Source organism: Melitaea cinxia, chromosome 10 (genome assembly GCF_905220565.1).
Source record: "Melitaea cinxia chromosome 10, ilMelCinx1.1, whole genome shotgun sequence".
In the NCBI taxonomy this organism is placed as follows: domain Eukaryota; kingdom Metazoa; phylum Arthropoda; class Insecta; order Lepidoptera; family Nymphalidae; genus Melitaea; species Melitaea cinxia.
In genome coordinates, this window is record NC_059403.1 from 2,572,987 (window position 1) to 2,588,298 (window position 15,312).

Consider the following 15,312-nt stretch of genomic DNA (forward strand, 5'->3'; position numbering starts at 1 on the left):
GCTGAATACAAAATAATATTTTTGTTTCTTTCCAAACACATATCTACATATTGAAGCCCTCAAAATGTGTTTCCAGTCCGAAATGAGTCAAACGCATGCGTATACATTTTTTTTCTGGTTACACTATCTGTATTCCATAAACAAGGGGTAACCCTTGTAATGCTGAGACCACTAAAACTACAAATAATAAAACAAACAAAATTGTAATTTTGATGCGACTGCTCATCTTTATGTGAGTTGTTCTTAAGACGTTATTTCCTCGATCTGTACCTACCGTGTGTCTCTTTCCTGGGTGAGAAAGAGTCAATTTTCATTTGGTCGTCTTTTTTATAAATATCTGACTAGCCCGTAGGCGCGGTTGACAATGACCTTTCATGACGCTCCGGGTAATTGTTTCGGTTCCTAGATCGCGTCTGATTGTGTGTACATGTATTATGTATTTGAATATAAAAATATATATGTACATATGTTATATCAGTACGCTGTTATTTAAAATACAGTCATCCAGATGCGTACGTTAGGAACCGACGACTGTCTCTATATTAAACATTTTATTTATTAATTTTGGCGCAACTTATCTTCTCTCAAATGGCATGTGGTTACTATGAACTAAATATTTAAAAACGCCTGCCAACAGAAACAATTAAAAAAAAAACTGTTTACTTTAATACCTGTTTATATTCAGTTTCATCCTTCAACTACGGTAAATAGCATATGACTCAACGTACAAATCATTTTAATGAGGGCAAAATTATAATTTTAATTACAAATATTTTTGATGCGATAATTATTTCGAATAGTTTAAAAATTATAAAATGTGATTCATTGTTATTAATAAACATTTCCATTGCAAGATAGTTGAGTTTATTTATTTTTTCGAATTTCCCTAAAAACTCGTTATCTTTTAATTGTTAATACTTTGAACGTTTTTAGATCGTTACCTGTGGAGCTGGTGGAGCGTTCCACGAATAATATACTTACATAAGTTTTGTTTTATTCATGATTATTTTTAAATCCACCTTTTGAGCAACACTGTTGAGGTCACAGCTCTTTGTATTGAAGTCCACCAGCCGGCCTAGCATGCATACAACGAGATATCTCTTGACGAGAGAGAGAGATAATGTCTACATCGAGTATTTTCTCGATTACCCTAACATGCGCACTACGAGAGACAAAATTCTCTTCCGAAGACTTCGCCTTGTCGAGTAGAGAAACATTATCAACCATAATCACAACTGAATATCATTCTTATTTCTTATGTCGTAAAGTTGAATTTACAGGGTTATTGACCAATTTCAAACGAGTGACACATGTTTTATTTAACAATGTTCTCGGCCTTTTGGCTAAGATAAAAAGTGTATATCTAATTTAAAAAATCTAATATGGAAAATAAAACGGCGTAAGTAAATGAATTTAATTATATATGTAAAACAATATGCTCGGGTTGTGCTTTATATCTTGTCGCACATTAGATAATTGTAATTCTATCACGCATTGTTTGTTTTTTTTTTTTTTAATTTTTAAAATTTAGATAATTGTAATTCTATCACGCATTGTTTGTTTGTTTTTTTTTTTTTTTAATTTTTAAAATTTTTTGAATTTTTGAATTTTTTTTTGATTATTGATTTTACTTTTATTCTATTTAATTTTATTTTTAGTTATTGATTTTTTTAATATAATTTTGTTTTGTTTTTTATTCTGAATATTGTCTTGTCTTGTTGTACTAACCCAATATGGACTTATACTTTGGTCTGAAATAAAGTATTATTATTATTATTATTATTAAAATTAAAATAGGCACCCGGTTTTATTTATTTTTTATTTATCGTCTTTCTCGTCGATAATATTGAAGACGAGAAGTTTCTCTTCCTAAAACGACAAAATTCGACAAAATTACGATGTCATGTTAGCTTCCGTAGAGATAAATATCACAGATCACTAAAATTTAATGATTATCTCTTCTTGACGTAACGAGAAGAGTATCGCGTGCACGCATGTTAGCTACTGTAGACATAGAGAGATAATACGAGAAAAGGGGTAGACAAAATTTTGTCGTGGCGCGCATGCTAGGCCTGCTGAATTCCTATTCTACTCTTATTATAATAAAGATCAAAATACATTAATTTTTATTAAATTTATTTAAACAATTATTATTATTATTATTAATTTGAAACAAATTATATTAAATATCATCAAACATCTCAGCTAAATTGCATGAGTGGTGTACATGCCTACTAATTGATCGAACTCAAGGTGGACCTAAAAACAATTTTCAACGCAACGGTAAACATTTTTGGGTATATCACATCTTCCTGTTGTACTCCCCGTTGCGATTGTATTTTTAACCGACTTTCAAAAAAAAATGGCGGTTCTCATTTCGATAATATTTTTTTTCTGTATCTTACTTCAGAACTTTTGATTGGATGAATCGATTTCGATAAAAAAAAAATTAATAAAAAGGTGGTGCGTGTCATTTGGTGCCATTTAAATTTATTTAACATCTAACAACTACTTTTTGAGTTGTATCTAATAATGCGTTTTTACTTGACTATTTTTTCGTCGATCTACGTTGTATTATACTTTTTACTGGGTGTACCGATTTTAATGATATTTAATTTAATCAAAAGGTGATATTTATCATGTGGTCACGTTTAAATTTCATTGAGATCAGATTAAAACTTTTTGAGTAATCTATGATAACGCGTATTTACTTGACTATTTTTTCGTCTACCTACGTTTTATTACTTGTCGATGTAATTGAAGTCGTTTTTTTTTACTCCAGACTAATCAAGAATATATAATATGTAATATCCATATACAAATTGTATTTATACAAAAAAAAAATCGTTTTGTATGATTGTCCTTGTGGGTCTCCCCGCTGTGATCGGAGAGCGCGTTAAGCTGTCGATTCCGGTTGTAAATAATATACATACACCTGTTAGCGAACGTTACTCATAGTTGAGATGAGAGTATTTGTATAGGCCAACCCGCAGTTGTGATGTACTTAGCTCCAATCCTTCTCCTGCACGGAGAACCATGCCTATGACCAGCAGTGGGGTGTTACAGGCTAAATCGTTGTATACTAATTATAAGACTGTACATAAAAATACCACGACTAGCGTATTCGTACGAACTCTTTTATGCACATATCTTTTAGGAGATTTCTATAAAGCCCAATGTTTCTTTTATAAATACTTACTTATACGCTATAATCGTTATGAATAACACGTTATTAAATTTCGTTCCAACTCTTAAACTCATTACACTCTGTCATCCGACACTAAGTAGATATTAAGTACGGGGCCTAATTACACCATTGAGTCCACAATTTTCCATGTGGAAAGTGGACCGTTATACCCATGTATTTTATTGAACATTTTTAAACATTATTGTGTTTTCATCAACTGAATAATATTTGAAATATTGCAATAAAAGATTAATTCTTACGTTATTCAAAAAAAAATAAAAAAATAAAGACATTTCATTGTCCGTAAAAATAATAATTATTATTTTCATTGTAACACATTTGCGTTGTCGAAATAATACTATTTTACGAAATATATATTATGAAGAGTGAACCGGTGTATTTATATTATTTTATTAATGATTAAAAATATAAAAAATAACGATTTCTTAAAAATAAAATAAACACCTGATTATAGAATTTATTATTACAAATTTCAGTTGATTTTTTTTTTCAGTTTAGATTTTTGTCATTCAATTAAAATTTTCGCTGGATTAAAACAATTGAAGGCAATTGAAATCAATATTTATAGCACAGAGCATAGTAATACTTACAGAAAATTTATAGACTTTAATCGCGGTTCACCTGATTTTAGACTTGATACCGACAGCTTTCTTAGCAGAGTACCTAATAACGAGTCGGTCATCATCGAGGTAGCGAAGCATTCTAATGGTGAAAGTCATCAAAATCTATAAATTACTGGAAAAAAACCAACAATTTCATTTAAATTATTTTGATTACTAGAACTTCACGCACATAAGAACAATTATATAAATATTAATTATTTTGTTGGGTGTACTGTAATTTTACAATTATTAACAAATTTTATTTTACTCAGAAATTCTTGCTATTATCTATATATTCTTGCTAAAGAAATTTATATCGGCTGTGTGCAACATAAATTAGAAAAAAAAAACCTTAACATTGTTACTCATTAACGTGAATCAAGAGCCCGATTCTTTATTTCTTAAGCTGAGAAATATATATTTTTATTTTTTACTATTTTTCGTAATATTTAATCCTATATTTCAAAACTTATTTCGAATAGAGAATTGTTTTATTAATATTTACAATGGTCCTTATGGTGTCTGTATTGATATGATCCGTTTAAAGAAATTAAGTAATGTTTTACTACGTACGTACGGCACACGGACACGGACAGCTGGATATACTCGTCTCCTGTTCAAAATCTGAAGATAAGATTTGTTTTTAATCTACACAATACACACACTGTCGTCTGTTCCTAAAGTAAGCAACTTAATGCTTGTGTTATAGGTAACAGCCGACTGGTACAGCTACATTTTTTCCATAAACATACTTATAAATAATACATATATAAATATATAAATAAATATTTATATTACACCCAGACTTGGGGTGGGAATCGAACCCACAACCCTCGGAGCAGAAAGCAGGGTCACTACAAACTGCGCCAACGGGCTAGCTAAGATGGCGAGTAAGAGCTCTGCCGGCCTAGCATACATACAACGAGATATCTCTTGACGAGAGAGAGAGTTAATGTCTACATCGCGTATTTTCTCGATTACCCTAACATGCGCACTACGAGAGACAAAATTCTCTTCCGAAGACTTCGCCTTGTCGAGTAGAGAAACATTATCAACCATAATCACAACTGAATATCATTCTTATTTCTTATGTCGTAAAGTTGAATTTACAAGGTTATTGACCAATTTCAAACGAGTGTCACATGTTTTATTTAACAATGTTCTCGGCCTTTTGGCTAAGATAAAAAGTGTATATCTAATTTAAAAAATCTAATATGGAAAATAAAACGGCGTAAGTAAATGAATTTTATATGTGTAATGAATGAATTAATTATATATGTAAAACAATATGCTCGTGTTGTGCTTTATATCTTGTCGCACATTAGATAATTGTGATTCTATCACGCATTGTTTTTTATTTATTTTTTTTTAATTTTTAAAATTTTTTGAATTTTTGAATTTTTTTTTTTTTGATTATTGATTTTACTTTTATTCTATTTAATTTTATTTTTAGTTATTGATTTTTTTAATATAATTTTGTTTTGTTTTTTATTCTGAATGTTGTCTTGTCTTCTCCCGCTCTTCGTATACCGAAATTATATAATTATAATAGGGAAACGCCATGGTATACAAAAAATAGGCACTCGGTTTTATTTATTTTTTATTTATCGTCTTTCTCGTCGATAATATTGAAGACGAGAAGTTTCTCTTCCTAAAACGACAAAATTCGACAAAATTACGATGTCATGTTAGCTTCCGTAGAGATAAATATCACAGATCACTAAAATTTAATGATTATCTCTTCTTGACGTAACGAGAAGAGTATCGCGTGCACGCATGTTAGCTACTGTAGACATAGAGAGATAATACGAGAAAAGGGGTAGACAAAATTTTGTCGTGGCGCGCATGCTAGGCCGGCTGGGGTCTATGTTGTAGGTGTCTATAGGCTACGGTAACGGCTTACCACCGAGTGGACCATAGGGTTGATTGCCGCCCCAGTCGTATAAAAAAAAAAAACAGTAACTTAGTAAGTTTTTTCGAAGCCGCAGACAGGAGCCACAGATGAGTACGAAAAAAAATATATTCATAGAACTATTTCAAATAACGAATGTCATACTTGATTGGTACCAACAGTTGATAGTTAGTTTATACTGCCAACTTTATCGAATTTTGGATAAGCAAATAGTCAATTGAGTAGTTCTAAGTTTAGTTTGAGACTACACCGTGAACAATGATGTACCTCAAGTCTGTTACAACGGTTATAGATACTAGTTAGAATTTCAATCAAGCCGCACTTCCGCTTACTTAGCGAAGTGATATAATATACATATAGACGGAATACGACTGTTCAAGTTCAGACGTTTCTTGAAAACGAATATTTTATATTACTTTTTTAGTTTATATATTTATTTTCAGAATATTGTCACTATAAAATATAAGCAGCGATCTACTTCTGAGCTTCGGCTTCTTCAAAGAAAGAAATAGGTTGGAGCTTAATCCAACACTCACTAAATTGCAGGTCGATGTGTACAAAATTGTATCTCAAAATTTATTTATATCATGCAGGTTTTTTTAAGATATTTTCCTTTACCAGATAATTTGGGTCTCGAAATGTCAACTATACCTGTGGATTCAGACTCATGACCGTCGGATCACGTGTTCCTTCCACGATTCCACACGAACATTTCGATTTGGAGGCTATATATCATTGACCGTTTGCGAATGATAATATTTTACTTCATTTTTTTAATGATATACGAAAGAAAAAATGTCGTGATATTATGTTGAAATTTTGTCATTTTAAACAGAAACGTTTCTAGAAAACCATAGTAGGTAATTTCAAATGTTACAAAACAACAAAATTAGCACAATCAAACCGTATTGAACAATAATGAAATGCTCGGTAACGCAACAATTTATAAACAGTGCATGTTAACAACAACAAATCAAACAAGTTATGTGGACAAGTTTTCTGAAAAAAAAAAACATATAACTTGACTTTGCTTTCAGAGGACATAAAAATTATAGGAACGCAAAGTATCTAGTTTAAAATATATTTGTAACAAGTTTTTGATTATGTAAAATAATTAATTGATTTTTTTTTTTCTAGTATTGGGCTGAATGCTAATTAGAACCCGTTTACCCATCACTAAACGCAACAGTTTCGTAACGAAATTAGAGCATCGATTGTATTATCACCTTTAGTATTTGACTTGAAAAATATTTAATTAAAAGTAGTTACTTGTCTAAAATTATAATAAGATTTAAAACTCAATAGAATGACATCGAATTATTTTCAAGACTTTTCCAATACTATTCTATAGTCAAATATTACATGGTATAAATGTAATATTTGACTACCAACAAATTAGACATTTTGAAAAAATATTTTGATTTTGGTGGTATTTAACTGTTAATCAAAAACTGTTCAATTTGTACTAAGAAAAAATCCCAATAGTTACATCGAAATATTACTATTTTAGCAGCAGTTTATGTTCGTGGCTAATCTCTATTTATTTAAATGTACAACTTATTAAAAACAACCAATCTCTCGCACCATACGCCTTCTGAATCCGTTGTCAGATCAGGTGGACATATTCTGTTGTAGGTACTCTGAATGAATTCACAAGAGTTGCTTTATTTATTGTTATGTTTAGTGGTTGTTTTGGTTATAATATTTTAGTATTATATGTACTATCGCATTAGGGAATAAGCCTGTAATGGTAGTATATTTATGGAAATAAATAAATAAATAAATAATTTTTTTTTTATGAACGCACATCTAATAATTACTAGCGTACAGTAAACAGTATTGCATACTTTTTAATTATTATATTTTTTTAAGGTTTTTAGCTTTAGTTTCATTGTTGTAGTATATATTTTTATATATAGATGTAAATGTACTACTAGGAATCCCTTATGTTAATATACTTTATGTAGTCTATGTTTAACATTATCTGTTACTTTATATAACAACATAAGTAGCTATGTAAAGCAAGTTTCATATATTAATGATAAAATTGCGTTATTTTTTAACATGAAAAATGAATATGATATAAATGTCAAATAAAATAGCATACAAATAGTGAAAAACTTCTACTGTTCTGTAACGTTATTGAATCGTAAGAGTAGATTTTGCTTTAACGGACCCTTGAAGAATTGGGAGCAGATACGTTTGCCTCTCATCGCAGGCGCTTATCATTTTGGAAAAGACAACTAAATAAAAATTATTTAATTTGTAATCGTATAAAGATATCCGATCTTAAACATTCATTCAAACAGCGCAGTTTAAAAATATACGGTCAATTAAAAAGAAAAAAAAAACAACTTAATCTAAACCAACGAATTCATTATCTAATTACACAACAACAATTGCCTTGCAATGTATGTGTGCATTAGTTATTTATGTTAGATTGCCTGAAATCCACATGGCGATTTACTATGTCGAGGCAACGTGATAAGGAAGTTCGAATTTTTAATTATGTATTCCGACGTAAGCATTATTTTATAAAATGCTTTTGATTACTTGGTCCTATCTATAAGAAATAATGTTATATAAAATATAAATTTGCTAAGCGTGTCATTTAAAATTTTAAATATTTTGTGTCCAGAAAGTTTTGATATGTTAAGAGGAAACATGCTGCAAGAGAAGCTATTTCTGCTACAAGAAAAGTTAATTTTCTGTGCAATTAGTAGGTAGTATTTGATATAAAATTGGTTTATATGCGTACAAAAAAAAAAAAAATTTTGTCTAACCTCTAACAAAAAAATTACAAGCGACTATTGATGTTATTTTTTGAAATGTTTGTTGTTAGTATAGATAATGAATTTGTTTACTTGCTATGAAATAATATATTTGATATAAAAATGATTTAATTGATAAACATAATTATATTGCTTGGCTGTGATAAGTTTTTTGATATGCTATTAAAAATTTATTACATAGTTAAATCACTGTAATCAAGTTAACTAAAATTATAACAATAACAAGGAATTTGTCAAAACAAGTAGATATAGAAAAAAAACTTTAGCTATTTCAATATTGTTAAAGAAGAAAGCAATTTTGATAAAAGCGAAGAAAACGGAACCGCTGTGCGATTCAAGATAGCAAATGGGTTACCATTGTGTCTACAAACACACAAAACTTGCATTTCAAATAGGTGTAATATTAAAATGTAAACACTTTACGTAATTGTATGTTAAAACTCCAAATAGGTACACGACATTATTTGTATTACATTTTTGAGTTCGATTACTTAACCGAAAATAGACTCTCTATTACTGAATCTTCACATTTAAGTATGTATCTTTCTCAATACATATAATAAAAATGTAAATGTACTATGTTTGTGCACGCTAATCTCAAAAACGGCTTATCCGATTTAGATGCGGTTTACACTAATATATTGTGGTAAGCTTTACTGTTTGTTTCATGACAAACGTTTCATAAATAAAAAAGTTATGCCAATTTAAAGAATCACGTTGAACATGTAAATATTCAAACTACGGTGTTTATAATCCAGTATAAACCAAAAGATATATCAAAAAAAATTCTGTCCAAAGTCACTATTCCACGCGGACGAAGTTGTGGGCACAACTAATACCAAATATGTTTTAAGAGAACCTTACGCTAAAAAAGTCAAATTTTCGTAAAGAGAAGGTACAAAATCAAGTCAAAGGTTTCATTGTTTCATAAGCAATAAAAATAAATTTAAAATAAAGTTTTCCGTAATAAGACGTGATAAATGTGTGAAACTTTGTGTTTATAACCACAAGAATTTCCTTCTCGTTGACGCGCGACACAAAGTTAAACAAAGTTATAACATACTAGAGAAATTGGCAATTCACTCGTGGATGCGAGGATTTCAGACGGACAAGTCCGTACAACAAAACATTTTTATCAGCAGAAACACCGATACCGACCTGCGATTTGATGACCGTTGACAAAGCGATGTTTCTCTAAACAAACGACACCAGCTGATTAAATTACGAGTATGTCGTCGCGTGATAACAATTGCAAATATAGTATCGAACCGGTATTTTATTGTCGAATCACTTTCACGAAATTTTTGAATAGTATAGAAGATTTTGAAAGTTTATAAAGTTCACGTAAATATTTACGCGGTGTATAGAAACAGAGGCGCGCGGCCCAGCCTGCCTCTTAGTTATTACTGAGTTGGGAGTTGGAACTTGGTCGAAGCGTAGTTTGCTTCAAATCCGTACAATCTACTACGTTCGCGTGGATATGGGTGTATATTTGGATTATATTGAATGTAGCTGGACAATTTTATTTATTACACCATTTTTATTTTATAATTTAGAATTTACTTTTTTTTATTAGTAGGTAAGGATAATAGATGTTTGTAAAAGTTAAAATTATATTCGTAGTTTACAATTTGTTTTGATCTTACGATTAGAAGTAGAGAAATACTTTTAAAATTAAAGATTTTAGAATGAAAAAAAAAATTATCATTTCGGCGTTTTACATCAGTTATTCCTAAAACTTGCAGCCCAATAATATTATGTTTTATGACTATAAAAATTAAAAACTGAATTAAAAAAATTATTATATTAAAAAATATTCTAGAAATCAACCACGCGGTTTAGTTCTAGAATATTTCAAGATTCCTCGTATATTCTAGAACTAAGCCGAGTCGTTTACATTTATTATTATTTACTTTAATTAAAGTTTAGTCACGTATCAATTGTTGTAAGCATTATTTATTTATAATCTATCAAAATAACGTACCTAGTACCTACCTACGTTAATAACGTATTGTAAGGAAAAAAATAAGTCTTTTGTCAAAATTGAATAAAGGACTAAAAGTAAAATATGTAATTGAAAAGTGAGAAAAGTTCAATTAAATATTCTTTTATTAAATCAATTACGATTTAGCCTTATGTATATTTTATTAATTACATAAAGTTCACAATTTAACGATTTGCAATGGATGGATTGTCTGAGGACTTCAAAATGTGTATAAGAGTGTCATAATTATAATTTCCTCGTTGTTCAAATTACAAAAAATTACAAGAATTTTCGTACACGAGCGTCAATTTGGTATGTAAGCAAATTACAACAATGATAACAAATGACAAAATTAATAAAATAATAAAAAACACAAACAATTTATTTCAAATTATTTATACGATTACTTACAGTAAATATTAAAAATAAATAAAAATATCTACTTTTTTAATGTATAATACTTGGAATATTATTGCACTTAAACCTACATAGGTCTACAGTTTAGGTAAGTTCTTCTATATTAATGGATATATTTATTATATAAATAAATTTGCTGTATGGTTTTTTGATTACTAATAGAAAATCTTCTTATTTTCTTGTTTAAATTATTATAGCAAGAGTATAAATGTATTGACGAGCATGCGTATCAAATTTACCGACATAAGTCGATTCAATCACATTAATTTTAATGTACCTCTTACAATTACACGTCGAAATGCTGAACATTTAGAAATCTACACATTTACGTCTCATAGCCTTACCGTTATAAAAAACATTATAAACATCATCAATTTTGAACGTCCATGGAATCTTCCTTAAAAATTATACTAATCAGAATCTGAACACTTAGCATTCCATTTTGAATTTGATTTTACCTACATGAACTGCCACCTGTTTTATCTTGTCTTAACATATCTCCACCTGTAATTGATTGGTTTTATAGATACTTTGTACGGCCGTCGGCAACGATTGCATATCCAGGATATAATTCTAGACAAACGATTAACATGGTATCCCGCAAGGTGGCGTGCTGTCTCCTCTTCTTTTTTCAATTTTTATATGTAAATTTAAGAAGTTTCCACACCTCTTTTCTATCACTTTTCACGAATTCTCTGCTAAAGAGGACATTTTTTTCAGTTGTAGATCAACACCAAAATATGTCATGATTTTATGTAGGTATAGCATATTCGCGTCAAGAACCATTAACGTAATCGTTGTAACTCGGGTTAGACTTTTGACCAATTTTCCGTTTCTCTTGAATATCTATTAATTATAAAATTTAATTCCTCAATTGTTCGTTAAAATATAATTGTCCGACTTCAATTTACATAATAGTCGAAAAAATTGTCAATGATATACGGTTTATTAGGGATACTAAAATTAACAAAAGAACCTATTTACTTTTGTGTGTTACTAAAATTAGCATTAATATTACAATTTCAGTTTTAACTTAATTTTTTTTAAATATTACTGTGTATAGAGTATCTATGTCTTTTAATATTTACATGGTTTGAAAATAAAAGTTAGAATAGGCTAGTTTTTTTTATTGTTATTTTAAAATAATAGTTACAAAGAACGGTACGCATTGAACGGTTTCACAAACAATCAAAAATGCAAAGCCGCTGTGGCTACAATCCCAAGTTGCCGTTTTAGTTTTGTTACCCGACTGCAGTTATTATTCAGCGTCGATATTTTTTGTACAAAATTTCGAAATTGATAGTGATATAGTAGTTAGGAAACGGACAATCCTCATATAAAATACGCATGATTGTTGTAAGACATTATATGTTTATAAAAAGTACTTTATGTCACTCACTCGACTATACCTAGCACAGTAGCTTTCCACTCGCGTAGATTTTACACGATTTTGGTGGTTCCGTTCTAAGCAGCGTATTAAGATGAAACATGTACCAGTTTTTAAGTAATACCTGTAGAAATACAACTGCGATAACTGCATCAAATTGTATTATGTAGTTTTTGAGTGACGTGCGGACAAACGTCAGACGCATAGAAAAAATCTAAAAATAACCAGTTACAGTTTTATTATAGGTCGGTATAAATACGATTAATATGTGGTTTTCTAACTGTCTATACTCATTCGTAAATTTGTCTCATTTATATTATAATAAATTCGCATACATAGCAGCGGAATCAAACCTAATGAAATTTAATGAGCTGGACACCAACTACTACTATAAAAATTCTAAATTATTTACATCCGACTATCCACGGATGTCAGATTATGTCCAAATCAATCTTTTCGAGAAAGGAGCTTTATTAACTGATATTTTTACATTCTTTTACCAAAATACTCTATTTCAATAGTTGAAGTGGCAGTGGGCTGGTCACATGTGTCGTAGATCGATGGCCGCTCCCCCTGAGAATTGCAGGCGGAGATCCTCGCCGAAATTTACCACTTCGTGGCGATGAGGAAATTCCGGGGGGAGCCTTCGACATTGGAGGAGGTCGCACGCATGCGGAGGCAGGCGCAGGACACCCTGTTGCAGCGGTGGACGGAGGACCTGGCCCCGCCGATCCCCGGGCAGTGGAGAGGACGCGCTCAGGCCGATGGTATTGTGTTTTTATTTTATTTTTGTTTTACCGTGTTTTTCTGTTGTGTATATGGTCACATCAGGTGATAAATGTGTTAATTTTGAACTCTCACCGTTATCCCAACAGTAATAGGCGCTATACTTTAAGTGCAAATGTTTTATGCTATAAGCAGCCGTCTGTACAAGCCGTAATATAATGGGTAAATAAATAAACAAAGCTACTAATCAAGGAAAAGAATCGATGCTTAGAGCCCGCTTAGAGCTGATAAAAAAATTCTTATTCATAACTTCAGCCTATCCTAGTCCACTGCTGGACATAGGCCTCCACGTATGTTGTCACATGTATGTTGCCTATAGTCACCACGCTGAGCAGGCGAGTTGGTGACCGCAAGGCTGGCTTTATCGCACCGAAGACGCTGCTGCCTGTCTTCGATCTGTGTATTTAAAAAGCCAGCTGTAGAATGGTTATCCCGCCATCGGTCGGCATCAATAGTTCCAAGGTGATAGTAGAATTTTGTTATTCCTTAGTCACCTCTTACGACACCCACGGGAAGAGAGGGGGTGGCTAAATTCTAGACTGCTGTAGCGACACACGACACAGGGTCGACAACGTGCTTGTATAATGCTAATGAGAATTAACATTTCTAAATAAAAGTCAATGAAAGTGTAAGCATAGTAGTACGTTTTTTTACCGTGATTTTCTGTTGATGTATAATATCACATCAGATGATAAATGTGTTAATCTTGAACTTTCATCCTTATCGCAATAGTAATAGGCGCTATACTTTCAGTGCAAATGTTTTAAGCTATGAGCAGCCGTCTGTACAAGCCGTAATATAATGGGTAAATAAATAAACAACTAATTAAGGAAAAAAATCGATGTCCCGTTAGGCCTCAGTGCGCGTATTTTATTTACATTTTGAACAATTACCGGTCATTATGTTTTATTCAGAGTTCTTTTAATATAAAATATATACTAGGCACAAGCAGTCATATCAATTATTACAATATTGCTCACTAAAATGCCTACTGACTCTCTCAATGAACATTGAGCTATCATATCAAGCTTATAGGTGTGCTCTTGTCATATTCTGATCAATAAAAAGCGCGTTCTCCTTTCGGTCAGATTTAAATAAAATCACTTATCGCAATATGACCAAGACAAAAGATGAAATATAAAAGTTATCATAATCTGATTAGTATTCAATACAGAAGTAATATTTTGCATGTAGTTATCCTGATATGACCAAATGAAAGAGAATCTTTTGGAGATTATACCTACAATAATAACTCGTATTGAGCAAAAATCGCTTCAGCCTGTAATATCCCACTACTGGGCATAGGCCTCTGTCCCCATGTAGGAGAAGGATCAGAGCTTAATCCTCCACGCCGCTCCAATGCGGGTTGGCGGATATATTCCCTACTATGAGTAACGATCGCTATCAGGTGTACTTGATAACAACCGGGACCGACGGCTTAACGTGCTCTCCGAGGCACGGTGGGGAGACCCACAAGGACTGCACAAACACCCAGACCACGGCAAACACCTGTATGGCCAATACAAATGTTTGTCATGTGCGGGGATCGAACCCGCAACCGGTTACTGTGAATTGTCACAAGACGATATTTTCGCATTATCAAGCATTCTAAAGCAATCGCTTATAAAGAAGACCAAAGATCAGAATAACGATCCTTTTCTGTTGTTGTTTCCTTCCTTGTTTCTTTTCTTTTAAGTATTCACCGCGAGTGGAAGTATGTGAAATGAAGAGGAAAGCCAGAGCCAGTCGCAATAATCAGCTAGTGATGGATATTCGTAAGGCGTACAATCAGCCTTTAATAATAAGTAAAGAAAAACTTAAGGATATTCTGTCTTTATTACAGTACATTGATCCGATATACCAAGATTTCTATAAGAATGTATTAGTGATTATAATTCCGATTCAGAATAGAAATTATTCTATTAATGAGTATATTATCTTATTTGTTAATGCTGATTCGAGCGCAATGTTAATTGCCAAATAAATATATTGCATTGTCATTTTGTTGTATTACTTTCAATTTAAATAAAGTATTTTTCTCTTTCCTACTTCTTTTGAACACAATGTGACAAGTGCTACAGTTTTTTTTATATATCTTTTTTATATACTTTTTTATATATTTTTTTTATATATCGAGTGCCTTATATTAAAACAGTGCCCTCAAGATTTCTCAATAATTCAATTGCTTGTCTGTAAAGTAATGAGTTTGTAGTTATGATATTCT

At 31.1% G+C, this 15,312-nt stretch overlaps 1 long non-coding RNA gene across 1 annotated transcript; it reads left to right on the forward strand.

Moving 5' to 3' along the window:
• The first annotated feature begins 12,953 nt into the window (after positions 1–12,953).
• LOC123657406 lies at positions 12,954–15,088 on the forward strand. Its single transcript, XR_006743710.1, has 2 exons — positions 12,954–13,069; positions 14,785–15,088. It is a non-coding gene; the product is annotated as an uncharacterized LOC123657406 (long non-coding RNA).
• The last annotated feature ends 224 nt before the right edge of the window (positions 15,089–15,312 follow it).